At 49.7% G+C, this 13,609-nt stretch overlaps 1 protein-coding gene across 2 annotated transcripts in view; it reads right to left on the reverse strand.

Annotated features, from left to right (window-relative positions):
- JAK1 (Janus kinase 1) overlaps positions 1 to 13,609 on the reverse strand; it is a 72,796-nt gene that overhangs the window by 55,412 nt on the left and 3,775 nt on the right. Inside the window, exon 1 of one of the 2 annotated variants that reach the window (XM_065655804.1) lies at positions 1,840 to 1,949. The exons of the other annotated variant lie outside the window; for it this stretch is intronic. The gene's annotated coding sequence lies outside the window, so the exon portion shown is untranslated. Of the gene's footprint in view, positions 1 to 1,839; positions 1,950 to 13,609 lie in introns of those variants that run through there. 2 annotated transcript variants of the gene reach the window in all.

Below are 13,609 nucleotides of genomic sequence, written 5' to 3' on the forward strand. Positions count from 1 at the left end.
CTCAGAAAAGGCCATTTTGAAATTAATTCTGAAAGATTTTTTGCAGTGCAGAGACTTCCAGGAGTTCACAAACCTAAAGTTGTTCCAGTTCTGCGTTTATATTCTTGTGCAAATTTAAGCCTACTCGCCTTGGCTTTTCACAAGTTTTTCACCCAACCTTTCGCAAAGGTCAAATATTTGCAGTTTTGCTCTGTCCGAGCACAGTATATTCTCTGTTCCACTGGGCTTTGGGGCAAACAGCTTGCAGATCCTTAGATAAGTCAGATATTTAAGGAGAACTGAAGCACTAAAAATGCATTGACAAAAACACTTGTAAAATCTGTCTCTGGTCGCTTTTAGCTTTTAACGCCGCAAATGATGGCAAGAGCCTGTTTGTTCAGACACGAGCAGTGTGTCCTTAACCGGCTCTGTGTTTCAAGGCACCTGTCTCGGTGTCACCCAGCACAAACTCCGATCAAGGTGCAACTTCCTCTGTGTTTTAAAAACAAGTCCTGGAGGAAATGCCTACCAGGCCCCATATATGGTCAAAACTGAACTTAATACTGAGCTTCAGCAGCCACAAATAAAACTATACCAATGTACGTACACTCCGCTCAAGAATAAAATTGCAGAGAATCTTCTACAACCAAGAGTTAAACTGGGCTAACTGGAGTTGTGTTTAAGCACGGATGCAACTTTGAATTATTTCCATTCCCCTCAAAAAACAACAACAACAACCACCACACCAAAAAAAAACCAAACAAAAAAACCCACCTTGCACTGCACTTATCTGCACTGTTCCCTCTGCCTCAAAATAAATCCCCCCATCCCCAATCGCCCCATTAGCCACAGGCTTCCCCAGCATCACCCCATCCTTCTCCTAAGCTGTTCAAAGCCGGGTCCAGCCCCTCCTGCCGCACCGAGCGACTGACGTGTTGTCCTTCTGCCACCAACCTACATGGTCAGTACCGGGTCAACACGCTTCACACTTTGGTGTCCTGGTGCTCCTCACATATGAGCTTTCTGTAAGTATTTTGAAAACCCGAACTCAACAGACTTATGCGAACGACGCAGCACTTTTTTTCAGGCACACAGAGAAAAAGCAAATTCCATTTTTAGGTGTCTGGAGAAGGTGGAAATTAGGCGCGACTTGCCGAGGGCCAGGTTACCTGCTGCACATCCCTGCTTGTCCTTCGGGTGACAGACACCCAGCCAACAGGTGACCTGGCTGCCACCGCCCTGGCGGAAGGGAGCACCTGCAGAGCGGGCTGAAAGGTGTCCCGAGTGTCTCTATCCCTAACACAGGAACAGATGCCGGACTGACAGCTGGACCCCGTCCATTTTTCCAAGCCCTGAATTCGCGCAGAGGCACCAGGCAGCAGCATCTCCACAGTAGCCCCACTTGCAGAGAAGCCTGAGGGCTCCCAGGAGCTCACGGGGGTCCGAGCTCACTCACGAGCACCGGCGTATTTTTCACATTTCACCCACGTCCGCCAGCGGGCAGAGCCGAAGTTATTTCATTCTGGTTCCTCTCAGCACCAGGGCCCGGCCTCCCCCGCCGCCGCTCGCCGAAACGTGGCCCTGAAAACCCCCTCCCAGCCCGGCGCCCCGCGGACTCGTCCCCCGCCGCTCCCGGCTGAGGGGAGCCCCGCGGCCCCGCTCCCCCGCGCCGGGCCCCGGCCGCGGGCCCGCCCGCCGCGCTGAGCCCGGGAAACCCCCGCGCCGCCTCCGCGCCCGGCGCCGGCGGCCATCTCGGGAGCGCCTCTCAGGGAAGCGCCCGCCGCCCGCAGCGCCCTCCCGGCTCCCCTCGGCCCAGGGCCCGGCCGGGGGGCCGCAGAAACCCCCTCCGGCCCCACTCACCGCTTCCGTCGCGCCTCGCCGGGGCGAACGAGAGGCGATCGCGGGGCGGCCGTGCCGCTCAGCCGCAGCCCCGCGGGGCTGGGGGGGCGGCGGGGCTCGGCCCGACCCGGCCCGGTGACGAGGAGAGCGCAGCCCGCGGGTCCCGGCGGCGGCAGGGCGGCGGTCCCGGCACGGCAGCGGCGTCCGCCCGCGGAGCATGCGCGGGGCCGGGCCCGCCCCGGGGTGGTGCCTGGCGGGGCCGCCTCCCGCCGGCCGCGCTGAGGAGGCGGTCGCGGCGCCGGGCTCCGGTAGCGGCGCTGGGAGGCCGCTGCTGAGGGGACTTGCCGGCCCGCGGGAGGCGGGAGGCGGGTCAGGCCCTCAGGGGCCGCCGAGCGCCGGCGGGCATAGAATCATAGAACCATTTCAGTGGGAAGAGACCCTCAGGATCATCGAGTCCAACCATAACCCAACTCTAGCGCTATGCCACGTCCCTAAGAACCTCGCCTAAACGCCTTTTAAACCCCTCCAGGGATGGCGACGCCAGCACTGCCCTGGGCAGCCTGTTCCAATGCCCCACAGCCCTTGGGGGAAGAAATTGTTCCCCAGATCCAACCTCAGCCTCCCCTGGCGCAACTTGAGGCCGTTTCCTCTGGTCCTGGCACTTGTTCCTGGGGAGCAGAGCCCGACCCCCCCCAGCTCCAAGCTCCTTTCAGGCAGGTCAGAGATCAGAAGGTCTCCCCTCAGCTCCTGTTCTCCAGCTGAACCCCCAGCTCCCTCAGCCGCTCCCATCACACTCGTGCTCCAGCCCCGCACCAGCTCTGTCGCCTCCTCTTCACTCCCTCTAGTATCTCGATGTCCTTCTTATGATGAGGGGCCCAACACTGAACACAGTGTTCAAGGTGGGGCCTCACCAGCGCCGAGTACAATAACACAATCACTTCCCTAGCTCTGCTGCCCACACTGTTCCTGATACAAGCCAGGATGCTCGTGGCCTTTTTGGCCACCTGGGCACACACTAGCTCGTATTCAGCCGGCTGTCACCAACACCCCCAGATCCCGTCCTGCACGGCCCTGCCCAGGCCACAGTGTGGGCAGGGAGAAGGGGGGTTAAAATGATCTGCCTCCTGGCTTTAGTGGGGGTGGTGGGATCCAGCCCAGCGCCCAGGGGGTTAACAGCAGGTGCTTAAAAAACGCCCGTCACCCAACATGAATTTTGGGGGACCTCTTGGATGGTGCTGGAGTGGCGGGGTTGTCTTGGCCACCCCAGCGCCGAGGCCACTGCTGACTCCACAGAGGTCCAGTGTCTGCGGCGGTACAGGCAAAACTACCGTGTATTTGTATCATTTTTTAAAAACACACAGCCCTATCTCTAGCCTGACGCAGGTGTCAATAAACCAGTGTAAACAACTTGGGTGTTTTACACCAAAATGAGGAGAGACGCATAATTCTCCCAACTACAAAGAAAATAAAGGGTTTCTTCACTGTGGTTTCAAACCCTTCTCGAAGTCACAGGAAACAGCACAAGTGGAAGTAATACAAGTAAGCAAATGATTCAGTTCAATGAAATGATTGCCCGCTTCCCCCACATACACACGTATCTGGCATTTTCTTCTGAAGAAAAGCCAATCTGCTGCTGCCTTCTGGGGCAATTGTCCTAGCAGCCAAATTAGTCATTAAAAAAAACGTGCCCCCTTTTGACGTAATAGTAGTTTCATGTAATTCAGACTAATCTAAGCACACTGATCACATTTTTTTGTTGAGGTCTTCTCATGCACAGTTCATGGGTGTGCAAGACCCTTTGCCGTTATGAGGTGTTTATAGACTTTACACCGAAACAGGTCCCAGCTCACCTGCCTTGTGCCTCAGTGATCCTGAGTTTTGAACCTATTCTCCAGGAAACCAACCCAAAGCTTTTCATTTCCCGCATGGGAGATGGGGGCTGATAGTGTGTGAGTGCACGTGTCTGCATCTCCGGGTGGTTGGAGTTTACAAACTAATGGTAGATAATCACTGATTTTTTTCTCTCCCTCTCCCAAGAGGACACAAGCCAGCCCTTCCCCACCTATTTCCACAGCTGTCAGGGAACCAGCGGAGCGTAATTCGGATGTTTTTGCATCACATTCACCTTTTTCCCCAGCGTTGGATCTGGATTAACCACGCGCTGTGGGTGCACAGGAAAGCACTGGAGTCTCACTCCGTTTCCATCACTCTGGTAATCTTAACTCAGGTTAGAAAAGAGCCTGAGGTTGGAAGGAGAGGGAACAAACCCTGCAAATGTGCGTGGCTGACCAGCCCGACGTTTTCTTGGTCTGGTGTTCCCTGTCCCCCGGGATGTGCCTGCAGAGGCTGTGCTTCCACTGATGATCTTGCATCCTTGCTGGCCCTTTCCATGGCTTTGCCTTTATCATGATAAAATCAGTTTTTCTCAGTGGGTTGTCATGCTAAATAACATACCAGATCTTTGTCATTTATGCTTTACAGGCAGGGCTCGTTTCCCAGCACAGCAACGGATATTGCCGATGTCCTTAAACCCTGAAGCTCAGACCTGCAAATCAAAGCAAAGCTGAGGAGGCCGTGACGGAAAGATTGCATAAGGGGCTTATCCTAGGGCTGCTCGTGGCTGCCACGGCTCAGAAGTAACCAGCTTCACCTCTGCCTCCGTCTAAATCAGTGCCCAAGACCCTGTCCAGCAATGACCCAGGCTCCCAAAGGCCACGTCCTTCAGCCAGAATTGAATTCTCACGTGCTCACACACTTCACTTTGAAAAATGGGATTGGGTTCCTATGGCACTTACAGGCTCACAGAAATTGTGTGTTCGGTCTCCTAGTCCTGCCTGCAATGTGAGATTTTTGCTTTTTCTCCTTAATTTCAGGACACTGGTGTCTGCTGATTTCTGTTCTGTGAGATATAACTGGGATGAAATCAGTCTGCTTCTAAAAATTACTGCAAGAACTATGTTAATGACGGGGGAGGATTTCCAACCTAGCCCCAAAATGGTTTGCTTTTGCCACAACATACCATCCTAGGGAAAGTATATAATTTTGCATTAAAACCTTTAAAGTAGTTTTCTCTAAGGAATTAATCACATGGATTTGTAGCTGAACATGTTCTCTTGCTTATAAAGAGAACAGGCAGGCAAAGAGCTGCAGAATAGACCTGTGATACAAAATAACTTTTTCTTACCCCTCTAAGAACTGGGGTGCAGTGACAGGTTGGAAGAATTATTTTGTATCTTACATCTTTATTTATTTTGCAACTTCCAGGACGCACTGATATCCTCCACACAAAACCCAGCAAAATAGAGATGACTAGACTTGGCTGTCTTGGTATTTGTGAATTAAAAATCAAACTAAATTCAAAAAAATTGTCTCTTGTAGCCTTCCGTAAAAAAGCGGTAGGGATGGGTGCACAAATTATCCCTTACCTGCCCTTGCTGTCGTTTGGTTTTCAAGCTTCCACAAGCCAAATTCCACCTTTGCCTCTGAAATGATGATGTTTCACACTACTTTAAACGTGGAAAATGCTTAGAAAACTTTTTTTTTCATGGCATTTCAAGCTACAGTAAGGGGCCCTGTGTACGATAAAGTGCTTTAAATCACCAATGCTGTCAGGTTGAGATTGACTGGACCTTTACAGAAATGTGATTTAACACTATCTAAGTGGTTTCGGTTTGTCATCGATTTGTTCCCGGCAGTATTTCTGGAGCCTGGTTCTTCTCATACATCCTAGCAAAAAGCAGCAGGAGGTAATGAAGTCACAGGCACTGTGTAATGGGTAAAATGGGTGCTGACTTGCAATGTCAGCAATGCTTGAAACAGCAATAGTATTAGAAAGTAGACCGAGAATAATTCTCTGCTTTTATGCGCTTATGCAGAGCATCAGGCTATGTTCAGCACTGCTCACATTGGATGGTTTTTTTCCCAAAACATTCTTCCATTTTTATCTCCAGGGAAAAGAAGTGGGAGTTACAAAGAAGAGCACGTCGAGTTTTTTTCCTCAAGATCGACAAAACCGATCTTTTCACTTAGAGTTATTTTTTCAGATGCAGCGAGCAGAAGCTGCTCTGAGCAGGACAGATGCTGGGTTTGGTTCACCATGCGGCCAGAGCTGGGAAAACGAGACCAGGAGGAGCAGGAGGACCAGGCTATGGTGCAGCGCAGAGCTGGACCAGGTGAAGATCATCACACAACAACCACCTTCGGTGCTCCAAACCACCTGTTGGTGCCCATCAGCTGGGTGTTGTGGACGAATTCACCCTGCACCCTCCTCCCTGACGTGTCTCCTCGTGGGCGAAGTGGATGGCACTGCACACCATCCCCGTGCAACATCTCAGAGACTGTGAGGCCCCCGGACGCTGCAGCCAGGGGGTGGGACTTGCCACAGGGGCTGTAGAAATAGATCTGCCAAGTGCACAAGTTCTTTCATCTGATCTGTCGCTGAATTTATCTTAAACTTCCTGTGCTCACATAACATATGCGAAGCCATGTTTGTGACATTGTTTTCAGAGGGCTCTGTCTCTGCTTGGAAAAGCAAGTGAGAGAATTTATTTTGAGACATCTGGAATGTGTGAATTGCTTTTTCATAATTACTTCTAACTATGGTGCTCAACCCTGTTAGGCTTTTTTAAGCTAAGTGAGGTTTCTAATAATACCTGTTTGGAGAAGGAGAGGTACTTCACGTCGGTAGTCCACATTTACTTTGCAAAAAAAAACGTATTACATTTTGTCCATCCAAAGCAGTGCTTGTTGTGAGGGTGCTGCGGCAGCCGCTGCCAGAGGCCGAGCTGCGGGGGATTTCCTGCGCAGGGCTGGGTGAGCTGGCAGAGCGCGGCTGAGAGCTGTGAGCTCCATTTCCCCACTTCCCTGGCCAGGGGGCTGGAGATCGCTCACTTCGCTCCACGCTCGGGAATGTGGAGATGCTGCTGCCACGTCTCAGTCCCGCATCAGGCGTGTTCGTGTTGCTGCTTGCCTTCATAATCTGTTTTTTCCCATTGCCAGCTTTCTGGTTCTTCATTGTCCTCCTGACACAAACTGAACCAACAGCATTATTGGCATTTTTCTTTCCAGATCTCTCTGCTGAAAAACATACCTTATGTTCACTCATTGTGAGGCAGAATCTGGGTTTGTGCAAAGAGCTGTAGAGTAGCTGCAAAGAATGGAGTTACACTAGTTACACTAGTGCCCGTGGCAGCTGGCACACAGCAACCAGCACAGCCCAAATCTGCTTTGTTGTCTCAGCCATCGCTGTTCTGAAATGTCGTGGAGCAGTGTGGTGGTGGTGGTCATCGTGGTGGTCACCGTGGTGGTCACTGTGGTCATCACGGTGCTGGTGATGTTGGTGGCCAGCTCCAAATCCCACTTCTGATCCCCCTCCACTGCAGCCAGACTCCATCAGTGAGCACCTTTTTATTGTGCTTCCAGCAAGCTGAGAAAATACCCAAAGACAAATCAATATTGCCCAGAACCTCACATACATTTTCTGCAGCTCATGTACTTTCCAGCCTGGCTGTCTCCAGAAGGATGGGTTTCGTGCTGGCACAGTTCACAGGTACCCGCTTGCTGCCTGCCAGCCACACCGCTACAGCTAGACACACTTATATACTACCTCCATATATATATATATATATACAACCCAGACAAAGCTATATGTGCAACAGTCAGGTTTTATAAGGGCAAGTCTAGCGCTAACTGGAACTGGAGGTGAATCTACTGGTGGGGAAGGACAAAACAGAGAAGTGACCTCAACCAGAGCAACGATTAAATGTTTTAGGTTTGGAAATGCCACGTTTGTCACACACAAAAAATGACACACAACATTGATTCATGTTCCTCATGGTTTGCAGATCGCAGAGCTTGTTTACATGGCTGGGAGCATTTCTCAGATCAGTGTCCAGCATCCCAGACCAGGTGGCCCTGGCTCTTTCAGGAGAACTCATGTAACCTGGAGCACGCAGCATTTCTAAAATCCTTAATGAATTGCTAGTAGCCAGGGTATAAAATCTTGCTTGGACAAGTTCCAAAGCACATTCTGTTGCTGTTGTTTTACTCTGGTGTACTTTTGGAAGCTGAATTTCCTCAGTCTATGTTGCAAAGCAGCATTTTCATGTGGCGTTTGCTATGTTCTCCCTCTGTCAAAAACAGAATTAAGGCCGTGTTTTGAGGAAGGATGTTGCTCATAACAGCACAAAGGGTTCAGAAATACAAGCGTGATGGCAAACAAACTCCAAATCTCGAGAAATGTGGACTTTTTCCCAAGTCTGTTAAAGATGGGCAATATCACCATCAGGAGCTCAGTGCCCCAGTCTTTGTCTCTGTCCTGCCGTGCTGCTTAACCATGTGCATCGGGGATGTTTCATTCCATGAAACCTATGGAGGAGAAAAGCAGCGTAGGATTTTTCTCTGATTTTATGTAACTCTGGTTTTCCTCATTTCCTCTTAAGTGAAACGCTGTATTTCATGCAACTGTTCTAAAAGGCTGTGGTGTGTTTCCTTTAACTTGTTTGAGTTAAAGGGGTGAAAAAGCGAAAAATCCTCAGACTAAGAAAGAACTAAATAGTCACTGTGTTCTAATAATTTTCAGATGAAACACCCACTGTGGATTGAGATCAAAATGAGTTTTCCTTTAATGGGCATGCAAATGCAACTGCAGCAGCGTGTAACATTTACATCCAAAATTAATTAGGCTTCATTAGCAGCAAGCCTCTGGAAATTTTGATTTTAATTTCCAGAGTGCCCTGGAGCAGTGCATTCCAAACCAGAACGCAGCAAGGCTTCAGATGCTGGAGGAGTGGCATCACATGCTGTCTTGAGACAATGTTGTTCTGCACCAGGTAGAAATTTTTCAAAAAAAAACATGTAATTTTTTTAATCACTCTGGGAACATGAAGATAACACGTTTAAGCAAATGGCTTGTTTATGAAACACACCAATCCAGCAGGTAACCCCAGGCGCAGCCTCTCTCATTGTGCTTCCACAGGAAAGGTCCCGACTCCTCCTCATCCACGTCCCTCTGGAAGAATCACATCTGCTCTGGTGCTCCAAAGCACTGACCCTAAGAGGCATCTGTGCATTCATCTTTTTGCTTGTTTTTGTTAAAGTCATGCTCTCTTTATTAAAAAAAAAAAAAAAAAACAAAACAGCAGGTAAGCCTCTAGCCTCTCAGTTATAGAAAACAGTTACCCGTATAACTTTAGGGTAACAATTAAAACCCTGATGTTCAGACCTGTTCCTGAGCTCACCTACTTCTCTATCAGTCCTTTCTCCAGGGCTCTTTGCCACAAGCTCTTTGCTACTACTCAACCAAAACCGCCTGTGCTGGTGCTGCCCTGGTGTGCACAGCCCTTGATTCATTCCCTTGAACTTTCCACCACTACCAGCCCCAGGTTGGTCCCAGCAGCAAGGACGAGACCCATAGATGGTGTCTTCTTGGGTGGAGCAAGACGATGGTTTTGGGATGGGGTCCACGTCTCTGTTGTCCATCTGCCAACACCTCAAAAGGAATCATTTTCTCTCTGACTTATTTTTAGGCAGGAAGAACCTGAAGCTTGTGCAAATGTTTAAACACATGTCTCTCCTGAATTATTCAGTGTACTTTGCCTGCTTCTGGAGTTAATTCAAATGGAGGGCAGTCGATAGCAAGCTCTCCCCTTCACTGTAGGGAGGAGGCAGCAAACTGGCAGAAGGAGCGTTGAGCACCACTTGCCTTCTCAACTCCTCCGCATCACGAGTTGCCACAGCAGAGCTGCTCTGCTCCCTTGGCAGCACTGACCAGAGCATCACATCTTAATGTAAGGAGACCAGTGTCCGCACAGCACTGGAGACTGACATGTCCTGGGCTGTTCAAGGCTGCGCTGCCTGATTTCAGAAGATCCAGGGAACCACCCAAACCATGAGCTGTTTCCCTCCTGAGCAGCATCACACCTCTTTTTTCCCCTGTTTTCTGCTACACTTGAAGGAGGCTTTTTCCAGTGTCAGATGCACATCCCTGTGTATCAAAAAGCCCAGATTAAGTGCAGCTCTTGTACTCTTTAAGTCAATAAGGAGCTTGAGATTGGGACCTACGATCTGCAGTACAGGTCTGAGCCACAGCCCTTCGGAGTGAACAGGGGTCGTTCCTCTGGCTCCAGCAGTATTTGGTCCCAGAGAGCTTGAACATTAGCCCAACATAAATGCATGATCCTGTGTAGGAGTATATTAATCCACATATAGAATCATGGAATCGTTTTGGTTAGAAAAGACCTTTTAGATCATTGAGTCCAACTGTTAACCCGCCCCTGGCACTAACCCATGTCCCTGAGAACCTCATCTCCGTCTGTCCAACCCCTCCAGGGATGGTGACTCCAGCACTGCCCTGGGCAGCTTGTTCCAATGCCCCACAGCCCTTGGGGGAAGAAATTGTTCCCCAGATCCAACCTCAGCCTCCCCTGGTGCAACTTGAGGCCGTTTCCTCTGGTCCTGGCGCTTGTTCCTGGGGAGCAGAGCCCGACCCCCCCTGGCTCCAAGCTCCTTTCAGGCAGGTCAGAGATCAGAAGGTCTCCCCTCAGCTCCTGTTCTCCTGGCTGAACCCCCCAGCTCCCTCAGCCGCTCCCATCATGCTTGTGCTCCACAGATCCATGCCCCTCTCCTGCTCCTCTGAAATGTTATGAAGAGCAAATTACATACCAAGTTGCAGAGTCCTGACTTTATCATCTGCCTGGATACAGAAATGATAGCAATAACTTCGATACTGTACCACACTGAAACACTCAGTTCCTGATGAGTATTTTTGTCCCCAATCAGACATCAATTAAAGTCACAGTTTCCCTCTGTGAATCAAGATATTGACAAAAACCACAGGGTTAGAAGATATCTTCAAAATGTGAGATACAGTCAGATATATTTTATGCAGAAAGGAAGAATGATCTTGTCATCCTCTGTTCACACAGGACTCTTGGGGACTACGTTTCCCAGTAAGAGGCACATGGAATTGCCGTTACTGTTACTCAACAGCGTTTGCACACAGTGGAAAAGGACCCTCACCTGGAAACAGGAGCGAGAACATAAACCATAATCACGCACTCCACTGAGAACAGCTGGAGCAGGAATGCAGCTCCAGGACATCGATCCGATTTTACTTCAAGAAAGCAAAAATATCACCACAGTTGAGCCGAGCATATCTGTAATGAGTAAATAGTGTTGAATTCTTGCTAAGCTCATGAAATTTTGCAGGCAAGGTGCTCTAACTGAGCAGTTTTTGGAGCTGAAATGCCAAGAAGATGCTTCTGCATCCGAAGAAAAAATAACACTGCATGGCTGAGCTGGTGACATTTCCGATCACATAAGCAGACCTCAACACAGTCTACATCAACTTGTTTTTTTCATTCTACTTTGTCCAGCATCTCCAGGTTCACATTCAGAAATTGCTTAACCTGACCTAAAACCAAGTTACATTCTGGTACATGGAATATTTGCACATATCTGGACGTTACAATTAGGCTACTTGATTCGTAAAGATGTTTACATCAAGAAGGCCTGGATTACTGTTCAAGGTGAAGTGCTCTGCGCCAGCCAGAGATGATTTGAACAAACAGTAATTAAAACACAATTTGATTCATATGGGGCACTGCTGGACTTGGAAACGACGACTGCATACTTGAAACTCCATTGGGAAGGACTCTTTTTATTTTAGTACAACTAAGCCAAGGCTTTTCGGTACTGATGCTTCATGCTGAACAGAAGTCACATTTTTAAAAGAAAAGCATTTTGGGGGAAGGCAACCTGTTCACCTGGTTTCAAGGCTGAGTGCTTGCAGACAATGGATGTCTTTGATCCCGCGGCTGTCAGAAGCTGAGAGTGGCTGGCCAGCTTGCTCGGAGCAGGGACTTCGACCCTTAAAAGGCTCATTTGTGGACGAGAGCCAGGAGCAGAACAGCCGTTCCTGTCTGCAGCCTCGCAGCCCCGAGACGTCGCAGGAGCAGAACTGCTGCTCTTCTCATGCAAAACGTGGGTGGGAAGGCGACGGCCTCCAGATGGGAAAAGGGACTTTCCTGATGAAACAGCCTGAGAACCACCGGGTTAGAACAAATCCATCTGGAATGACAGCTGAGACATGTCACAAGGAAACTGCCTTGCCTTGGGATCAAACCCATAAATTAGAGAAAGTTTTATCAGAAAACTGATGGTCCTGGTCCTCAGAGACCGTATTTTTGAGCAGAAAGTGATGTGATGTATCATTGTACGCATGTTGTTTACATCTTGCTTTAATACGGTTCGTGGGAGGAAGTGCTCCACTGCCAAAAGAGACTCGATAGTTGCATTGTTCATAGGTAGCAATATTTAGATACAGCAAACCCAGTATTCATAACAAGTCTGTCCCATTACTGTATCAGTAGGAAGCTACAGGAAAAAGAGATGGACTCTACGTCCGCTGAGCTCGAGGGAGATAAAGGCTCCCAGTAAATCTGATGGCAGAGGTGTTGTTTTCAGGCACAGACGGCGCTGCAGTTCCTGTCCCATGCCAGAGCTTGAAGCTGTACTTGTAACAGGAAACGAAAATCACAAGCTGAAGCCAGAGGCACATGTCATTCGAACAGGCTCTTTGCTCGCTCTCAGCAGAACGTGACATGTCCTGCAGCACACAGTGAGCAGCTTTGCTGCACGTCCCACCAAACAAGCCAGGTTGGTCATTCACCCTCAAATCTGACCCACGGCTCGGTAGGTGAGGGACCTTATTCCTTGGACCTGGTCCATAACAAACCTTCTATCTGGCTCTGAGCACTTATTTCCCATGGGAGGGACAAGTACTTTTTGGTTTCTAGTCCGAGTCAGCATCCTGACTGCACTCATCAGCGAACACCCAAAGCCATCCTTGGGGCAGCACCGGGAGGACCTGGGCGCACATCCCGCTCCTTCCAGCTCCAAATTCCACTGGTCACCTGCCTTTCATCCAGGAAAGGGGACACGTGTTCCCAGAACACCTGCTGGCTCCTAAAACAATGGAAATAGCTAAAAAGAGATCAAACCCAGCCCTGGCCAGCCTGCAAGCATATGAACGCGCCCACCCCCGAGATCCCACAGCCCCTCTTGTCTCCCGTTCATCCTGCAACCAAAACGTGGCACGGCACGTGAGGGAGGAACACTGGTGTCCAGGGATGCCTGCTGCACCACAGGGAGTGACCACCTCTGCTTTTTGGGGTGAGGATATTCCTGCGCGGGTCAAGGGCTGCCTGCAGGCTTTGGAAAGAGGCAGAGAGGAAGCTGAGGGTTGACTCTGCTCAGATTTTAATCTATCTAGAACTTAAACTCTTGGTAGCAGGATGTCTTTTTTTATCATTTGCAGAGTTTCTAGTACAATAGAGTCCTCCTCCAGAAACAGATTCAAGCCGCTATCATAACACTAGTAATAATTTCCCCCCGTTTAAATGACGCATGCTGGCAAAATGTTCCACAACGGCTGTACAGCACCGACCCCGTCTGGGCCAACAGACATCGCCAGCAGCACGGTCTGGCAGAAAAAACAGCTTCCAGTAAAGATGATCAGAGCAATAACATCAACCATGTAATTGCCATCTCGGAGCAGAGCGCTGGTTGAACTCGTCCCCGTCCTCTCCCCGGAGCAGTGAGCGGCAGCCGGGGCTGTGCAGGGAAGCACAGGGCAAGGTCCTGGATAGTCATGAACCATCCAGTCCAGAAGGAAGAGTTTTCTAAACACCTCGAGGTTAATGACCGCACTTAGCGTGGCATCAAGAATAAACTGTGTCCTCTGGTAACTGATGCATCAGCTTCCACAGGCTGAGGACCATGTATTTCCTCG

This window comes from Caloenas nicobarica, chromosome Z (assembly GCF_036013445.1).
Source record: "Caloenas nicobarica isolate bCalNic1 chromosome Z, bCalNic1.hap1, whole genome shotgun sequence".
NCBI lineage: Eukaryota > Metazoa > Chordata > Aves > Columbiformes > Columbidae > Caloenas > Caloenas nicobarica.